This window comes from Sorex fumeus, unplaced genomic scaffold, assembly GCF_029834395.1.
Source record: "Sorex fumeus unplaced genomic scaffold, SorFum_2.1 ptg000045l, whole genome shotgun sequence".
In the NCBI taxonomy this organism is placed as follows: Eukaryota; Metazoa; Chordata; class Mammalia; order Eulipotyphla; family Soricidae; genus Sorex; species Sorex fumeus.
This window is the reverse complement of record NW_026606102.1, coordinates 16,563,617-16,572,058: the sequence shown is the minus strand read 5'-3', so window position 1 is coordinate 16,572,058 and position 8,442 is coordinate 16,563,617. Positions and strand designations below refer to the sequence as shown.

General features: G+C 43.9%; 1 pseudogene; it reads left to right on the top strand.

Annotated features, from left to right (window-relative positions):
* Positions 1 to 8,137: 8,137 nt before the first annotated feature.
* Positions 8,138 to 8,233, top strand: LOC130031172 (uncharacterized; annotated as a pseudogene).
* The last annotated feature ends 209 nt before the right edge of the window (positions 8,234 to 8,442 follow it).

The window sequence follows — 8,442 nt, the reverse complement described above, 5'->3', positions numbered from 1 at the left end:
TTTGATTCTCAACATCCCATATGGTCCCCAGACCACTTTGAGAAGAAATTTCTGAGTACAAAATCAGGCATAACCCCTATGCATCGCTTTGTGTGACCCAAAAAGGAAAAAAATGTACTTTCACTATACTGCAGCCCATTCATAAAGGGCTCAAAGAACCAGGAATGAGAGAAACCTTCCCAGTGAAAAAACTTGAGGCAGTACATTCAGTCATCAATTTTGTGTGGTTGGTAAAGACTCTTAGGAAATGGTGAAATGTTTATATGAAAAGTGAGAAGCCTTGAGGAAGGAACACTAAATGATAAAAAATAAAGAGATCCTGAAGGAAATGCTTTTAGACATATGGGAGTGGTTGTGAAATGGAAAACTCTTCATGTTTCAAGAATATAAACTAATTAGATGTGAGTGTGCTGCTCTTTAGCAATCTAACAAGTACAGTGACTTTTTTTGTAGTGGGTGTTAATCGATCTCTTTCCTTGATCATTCAAGATTTTATATATTGTGTTTATAGTCTTGTCAGTTGACAGGGATAGGTGCTATGCATGGCCCAATGTCTTGAACTCTTTCTCACCAAGCCTGATCTAGCAATGCCCACTTCTCAATAATGGTATTAAATTTCTATAAGGTGCTATTTCTATATCCCTACAGCTATAGGTCCAACCCAAGAACTGAAAGTAAGCTTGATTCATTTACCATAACTCAGCTGGGAAATGTTGTGCTTCTCATGTACAACACACATCTTAAAGAGACTTCCAAGGGTTCTAAAAAGGTTCTAAAAATCAAGGATGATTTTTGATTTGTTTTGTTTTGGTTTGTTTTTTTTTTTTTTTGCTGAAGGATATTATAGAAGTTCACTTGATCAAGGCTGGAACGATAGCACAGCTGGTAGAGCGTTTGCCTTGCCCGTGGCCGACCCGGGTTCGATTCCCAGCATCCCATATGGTCCCCCGAGCACCGCCAGGAGTAATTCCTGAGTGCAGAGCCAGTAGTAACCCCTGTGTATCGCCGGGTGTGACCTCCCCCCCAAAAAAAGTTCACTTGATCACTTGACATCCCATGACTCATAAATTTGCTCGAGCGGGCACCAGTAATGTCTCCATTTGTCCCTGTCACGTGCTAGTGTGGCCTAATGGTGTCTGTTCATTCTAGGTACACGAAGAACTTCAAACCAATCGTTCAGGGTCTTGATGAAGAAATCTGGCCATCTCGTAGGTGGGCAGCCACGCGATCTTTTGACGTCCCATGGAATCCAGTCGGTAACAGCTCTAGTCTAGTGGTCATCTCCAAATCTCATTACATGTGCAGCCCATATGATTTTCGAAGCCTTGGCAAATGAGACAGCGTCCCTGATTCTTGATCGTCGACAGAGGTCGGAACTCCGGATTCTTTCTCTCATTTGAGTGAAGCGTGATACTCCAAGCATAGCTTTTTCTTTTCCTCTTTGGGAGACCCGAAGAGCATTCTCATCCTGTTTTCATAGGGCCGAGGTCTCTGAAGTGTATGTTACTGCAGGAAGAACAGTGGGATCAAAGAGATGTGCCCGGAGCCGGAGGTTCTTTGTCCTCTTAGCTATTTCTTTGACGTTCTTGAAGGAGTTCCAAGCCACTCTCTTCCTCCTGCGCAACTCAGGTGCCAGGATATTCATCATGTTGACTTCTCGACCTAGGTATACATAACTGTTGCATTCAAAGATGTTCATCCCTTTGAGAGCTAATGCAACATCAAGAAGGAGACCATTTCTCATAAACATTGTCTTTATGAGATTCAGCTGTAGTCTGAACTTTCCACACTCATGGTCAAAGTCGGCCAGCATTTGTGCCTCTTGGCTAATGTTTGGTGTTATTAGAACGATGTCATCGGTGAAGCAAAAGTGATGTAGTTGCCAGCAGTCTATCTTCACTCCCATTCCTTCCCATTTTAGTCATCGCATGACGTTCTCGAGGGTGGCACTGAAGAGTTTCAGTGAAATGGTATCACCCTACTGAACCCCTCACTTGAAGTCAATGATCACCTCCCTGTAGAATGGTGAGATACTGGTAGTGAATCCGCAATACAGCTCATGGAGGTTCCTGATGTGTTGAGTTTGAATGCCCTGTTTGGCTAGGGCCTCTACGACCACTTCAGTCTCAACAGAATCAAAGGCCTTCTTTCTTTATTTTTTTATGTAGGAGTACTGCTATTTATTCAGCCACTGATTAACTGATTGAATTGTGCATGAGCTCCGCCTTACTTTTTTTTCATTTTTTATAATTTTATTTATTGAATCACCATGAGAGCAGTTAGAAAGCATTAGGGTTTAAGTCTCGGTCATACAATGAAACACCTGTACCTTCACAAGTGTCCATTCTCCACCACCAAAAACCCCAGTATACCCACATCCCACACCCTCCCCCTACCTGTAGGGCAGATATTTTCAAATTACTTTCTCTCTACTTTGAACACATTCAATATTTTGACACCAGACCCACTATTATTATTTGGGATTTACCCCAACATTCAGATCTGCTGAAAAGGCAACAGTAGACAATTTGTTTTCTATTGCTGGTTAAGAATAACATATGATGTCACATAGTGGCCATGCGATTTGAAATTCCGAAATTTTAACACTTAAATTGGAGGGATTTCTGCCAAAACCTGCTGGGTGCCGAGATTTGTTCCTGAGTCTCTGGGATCATGGCAGTTAAGCAGCTTGATCAGGAGCCAGAAAGGCCATTCAAGGTTGGCAACTCAGGGTATCGTTGGGATTGGGACGGAGAGGAAAGGGCTGGCTCCACCCCATCTCGTGAGGCACGCGTGTCTCGTCACTGAGGGCCCAAACCTGATTGTAGAGTGGCCTCGATAGGATGGCGACCACTGAGCCCCCTAGGGGAAGTAGGCAGAGGGACAACACCCTTTCGGGTGGCCCAGAGACATTAACCTACTGCAGGGTCCGGACACATTTCTGCCAAAAGCCACTGAGTTCTGAGATTTGTTTCTGAGTCTCTGGGATCATGGCCATTAAACAGCTTGATCAAGAGCCAGAGAGACCATTCATGGGCAACAACTTAGGGTCTCGTTGGGCGGGGAGGAAAGATCCAGCTCCATCCATATCCCGTGAGGTCCCACTTGTCTTGTCACTGAGGGCCTAAACCTGATTCTCCAATGGTCTCTAGAGGATGGCAGCCACTGAGCCGCCAACGGGGAGCAGGAGGAGGGACAGCACCTTTTCCCCCCTGGGTGGCCTGGTGACAGTAACCTACTGTGTGTCCAGACACATTTCTGCCAAAAGTTTCTGAGTCTCTGGGATCATGGCCATTAAATGGCTGATCAGTAGCCAGAGAGGCCATTCGTGGGTGGTAACTCGGGTGTTCTCATTGGGATGGGGGAAAAAGGGCCAACTCCACCCCCATCCCATGAGGCCCTGCGTGTCTCATCACTGCGGGCCCAAACCTGACTGTCCAATGACCTCTGATGGATGGCAGCCACTGAGCCGCCAAGGGGGAGTAGGTGGAGGGACAGCACCCTCAACGGCCTTCTTTAAATCAATGAATGTTAGACAGAGCGGCATCTTGAACTCCTAAGAAACCTCAATGAGCTTGGTTATAGTGTGGGTAAGGTTATTCGTGCTGAATCCTTTTCGGAAACCAGCTTGCTCGCATGCTTGTCCTTCATCTAGTGTTCTGCCAATCCTATTCTGGATGACTTGAGTGAACAGCTTGTAGATGACAGACAACAGGCAGATCGGGCGATAGCTGCCAATGTCGTGGATGTCTCCCTTCTTGTACAGTAGTACAGTCCTGCTGGTTTTCCATTGGGATGGAACCTTGCATTCAGACAGGTAGCATGTGAAGAGCCGAGCCAGTGTATTGATGAGTACTAACAGCAGGTTCTTCAGGTGTTAGGGTCTGATCTTGTCTGGGCCGGGTGCTGTTTGCTTCTTTACCGACGAAATGGTGTGTCAGATTTCAGAAGGGAGAATGTTGGGAAAGACATATCCATCCTGAAAAATTTGATATGTGGGCAAGTGGATGTGGCTATTGAAGAGATCTGAGCAGAAGTCATGGATAATCTTCTCCATTGCCCTTCTGGAAGATGTGATAGATCCATCAGGACTTCAAAGGGCAATCATCTTGGTCTTGTAGTTGGCGAAGGACAGGTGGGCATTGAGAATGCTTTTCCTGGCTTCTTCCGCTTCTGCTAGCACTACTGCTCTTCTCTCTTCGAGGCCTTCCTTTACCGTTTCTCTGCATTGCTTTGCGAGCTCGGACGTTCGCTTGTGGTTGCCTGAGGCTTGCGCCAAGCCACATTGGCAAATAAACTCAAGAGTTTTCGAAGACAGACTTTTTTTGTGTTTATCTCTCTCCTGGCATTCCTCACACACTCATGGAGGTGCTGAACCAGTCGATCGTATTCTTCATCAATGTTGTCAACAATGGCATCTTCCCATGTTGCCGCAACAGGGCCAAAGAGCTCCCAGTTGGTGGTCGTTCTGGGAGTTCTCTTCTTAAACTTTGCAGCCCTTTCTCCCTGCTGTCAGTAGAATTTTCACGAAAGAGAGGGTGTGACCAATTCCTTTTGGAATTTTGGGACAACAGCGATATTGGTCAGGCAAGAATGTCGATTGAATATGATGTGGTCAATTTTGTTGACCGTCCACCGGGAGACTCCCATGTCCAACATTTAGATTTGGCCTTCTGGAATTGTGAATTACCATGGATGGTCTTGGTCGACATGATGAACTCAGATAGTCTCTCACCCTGTTCGTTCCATTCTGGGTCATGGGTCCCAATGTGGAGTTCTCCGGTTGATCATCTCAGTCCTATCTTGGCATTAAAATCACCAACAATGATCTTGTAGAAGGTGCGGTCTTCTTTATAGAACTTCTCCAGTTCCATGTAGAACTTCTCAATTTCTCCTTCATCATAATTGGATGTTGGTGCATAGAAAACAAAGATAGAAACTGCCGACAGTGAGCCACATCTATTCAAGTGTAATCGTCCAATTCGGGTTGTTAGGCATTCAAATGAATCAATGCTCATGGCCAAGTTCATGTTGACAAGGACACCGACACCACCAATGCCTCTTTTGTCACATGTTCCAGGAACATTTCTTCCCCTGTGTCAAAAATGGCGTGATGTAATTGATGCCTTCTCGTCTCAGTCAGACCAATGATGTTGTGCTTGATATTTCATGCTTGCACCATCAGGTCCTCGACGGATGCATTTGATGCCAGCATACATGCATTGAAAGTACAGACAAGCATTTTTGTCCTCTTCATTTTGGCAGCCTAGTTCGGCCCTGAGATTTTATCAGCCTCTCCTTCCTCATCCTTCTTAACGCTGCCATATAGGTGGCTCTTTCAGGGTCAGGGGAATGAGACCCATTGTACTTACTGGTTTTGGCATATTGAATATGCCATGGATAGCTTGCCAGGCTCTGCCGTGCTGGCAGAACACTCTCAGTAGATTGCCAGGCTCTCCTAGAGGGATAGAGGCTTTTAGGGAAGCCTCAAATTGTCCTTACAGGTGTTCCTATGGTTCAAACCATATTTGAACCCCATCAAATATGGTGTGGTAATCTTGTATTAAGTGTTTTATGATGTGTCCCATGCCGCAAAGCGGCTGGAAAGCATCCTGGAGAGTGGTGGCGGCTGGGTAGTGGAGGTAGTGGAGGTATGGAGGTCTGGGAGCTGGGAGCAGGCAGAGGATTTCTCTTCCCGGGTTCGTTGAGCCTGGAGTCCAAGGTCACAGAGTTCCACTTCCCTGGTTCTGTGCGGCTTCACTCGTGCGTGAGTCTTGGCCTGAGTGTTCGGGAAGTGTCCTGGAGCAGAAGAGATCAATAAGCTGCAGAGATGCCTCCAGATCTCAAACTCATCATCCAGTTAAAAATTTAACTCCAGCATTATCACCTTATTTAAGATCTTAGAAATCCTGGAATGACTTCTCATAATCTATACCACTAATGTACCAGGAGAAGCACACCACAATGGATGGAATGTAAAGTAAAACAACCAATCTCGATTTAAAAAAATATTAGCACACAAGGCTCAACCTGTAACAACATTTTATTGCTTATACAAGGGCTTAATGACTTCAGGGTGAGATGCAACAATCTTCACACACTTTCTTCTAAGGAAATTTTTTTGATCATTTTTAGTGAATTATTTATAACAAGCAATGCAAAATAATTATTCAGGGCCTGCTATTAGGACAGGCTTGAGAGGTGGTTGGGAAAATTCTAAATAATGGTAGTGGAAAGGTGTAATCATGGTGGGAGTAGTATTGGAATTTTTTAATGTAATAAGTTATTGTGAACAATTTTATTAAAATTAAACAATTTTTTAAAAAATTTCTTCTTATATTTATTTATTGAATCACTATGGGAAAAGTTACTAAGCTTTCAGGTTTAAGTCTCAGTCATACAATGATCAAACACCTCTCCCCTCACTAGTACTCATTTTTCACCAATAAGAACCCCAATATACCCCCCTCCCACCCCTCCCAATTCCTGTGAGGCAGATGATTTCCACTTAACTCTTCTCTACATTGATTACATTCATTATTTCGACAAAAGATGCACCATTATTGTTTAGAATTTCTGCCCCCCCCAACAATCAGAATTGCTGAAAAGGCATTGTGAAAAAATTAAACAATTTTTTAAAAGAAACTATGATATAAAACAGTGAAACAAATGTCCCAAACATGTTAAAAAGCTCTCTGCAATTAAAGTTGTAACTAAATGTTACTGAATCAAGAAATAAGATATGGGAATAAAAATGGGGCGGGGGCAAAGAATTCTTTTCATGATCCCAGAGGAACAGGGAAAGGGCTTAGAGAGTTTGTTTGGCGATCATGTGACCATGAGTTCAAGTCAACTGTGTCTCACATGTATGGAAAGTGATCCTGGCAGCCCTGCTGTCATTCATCCCTGACAACACTGGTAACTTTCAGCCACACCTCAGCCAGGTATATATAAGCACTACAAAAAAATGAGTGCCACTTTGGTAGTGGTGAGGTGAGGAAAATGAGTTCATCAAAACTGTTGAGTGTTGGAGCCAGAGTGATGGTAGAGTGGGCAGTGCACTAGCCATTCATGCTACCAACCTGGGTTCAATTCCTAGCATCCTATATGGTCCCCAAACACTGCTAGGAGTTATTCATGAGTGTAGAGCTAAGAGAAACCCCTGATCTGGGTGGCAAAAGCCCCCAAAATAAATCCTGTTAATAATAGCATAAATATATGGCTATAATATATAATAATTCTATATAATTTGAAATAATTATATGTACAAACAAACATCTTTAATAATTTTTTAAGTTTTCCAAACGAGATATAGAGAAGATGGGAAGGAACCTTGAAATATTGGTGGAGGGACACCGATGGTAGGTGTGGACACTGATGGTAGGTGTGGAGCTGGAACACTGTACACCTGAAACACTATCATTAATAGTATTGTAAATCACAGTGCCTAAATACAAACTGGAAAGAAAAAGAGGAGTCAAGCCCCAGCAAGCACCATAACTGGAAAAGTATGTGTGAGTGCCGTGGAAGTACAATATCTGGGAAGCACATGTGAGCACTCAGAGACCTCCTCCAAGCACCACAACTATAACCAGTGTCCCTAAATTAAAGAGAGCGACCTCCTGGAAAATGTGTGTTTGTAAGCACCATGGCTAAAAGGGTACAAACCTCAGGGAGCACAGAGATGGACCAATGGGCAAGCACTGCTGTAAAGGGGAGCCCCACAGGAAGTGTGTGTGCACCCCCAGGTTTTGCAATCATAAGTTAGCTGCAATAACAGCAAAGATAATGGGGAAAGGAGAAGGAATTTGTTAAGTTACTTTTAGTATTTATTATGAAGGAAAATAAAATCTGTGGCTGGAGAGACAGTACAGCGGATAGGGCACTTGTCTTATGCAGATGACTTGGGTTTGATCCTTGACACCCCATTTGGTCCCCCAAGTACTGAGAGGAGTAATTTCTGAGCACAGCAGGGCCAGGAGTAACTCCCTGAGCATCACTGGTCATGGCACCAAAACAAAAAAGTAAAAGAAAAGAAAATGAAAGTTAATAGTGGATAGAAGAGAAACATATACCACAAAAAGCTTCTCTTCTGAGTTTTGCATGTATAATCGTGCCATTCAAAAGTGTAAAACCGATGACATCAATGACATCGGCTGCGATAGCATCCTCCTTGATGGTGTCTGCAGCTTACTGCTTATATAAGCTGCCCTTAGGAAGCTTGGAGATTGTCCTTAGTGGTGGACATTTATATTAGTCTTCATGTAGTCCCCAGTCTTAGATGTCAAACTGGTAGGCAGGTGCCTCTGAAAAGCCCCAGGGCATGGTGGGTTCATATTAATCAAGTCTTTGTGTGCATCTGCACCAAGGAATATAAGATTGAGGCTCTACATCAGGGTGAGTTCAAGATCCCTGGCTGCCAGAAGATCCAGATCTCCTAGA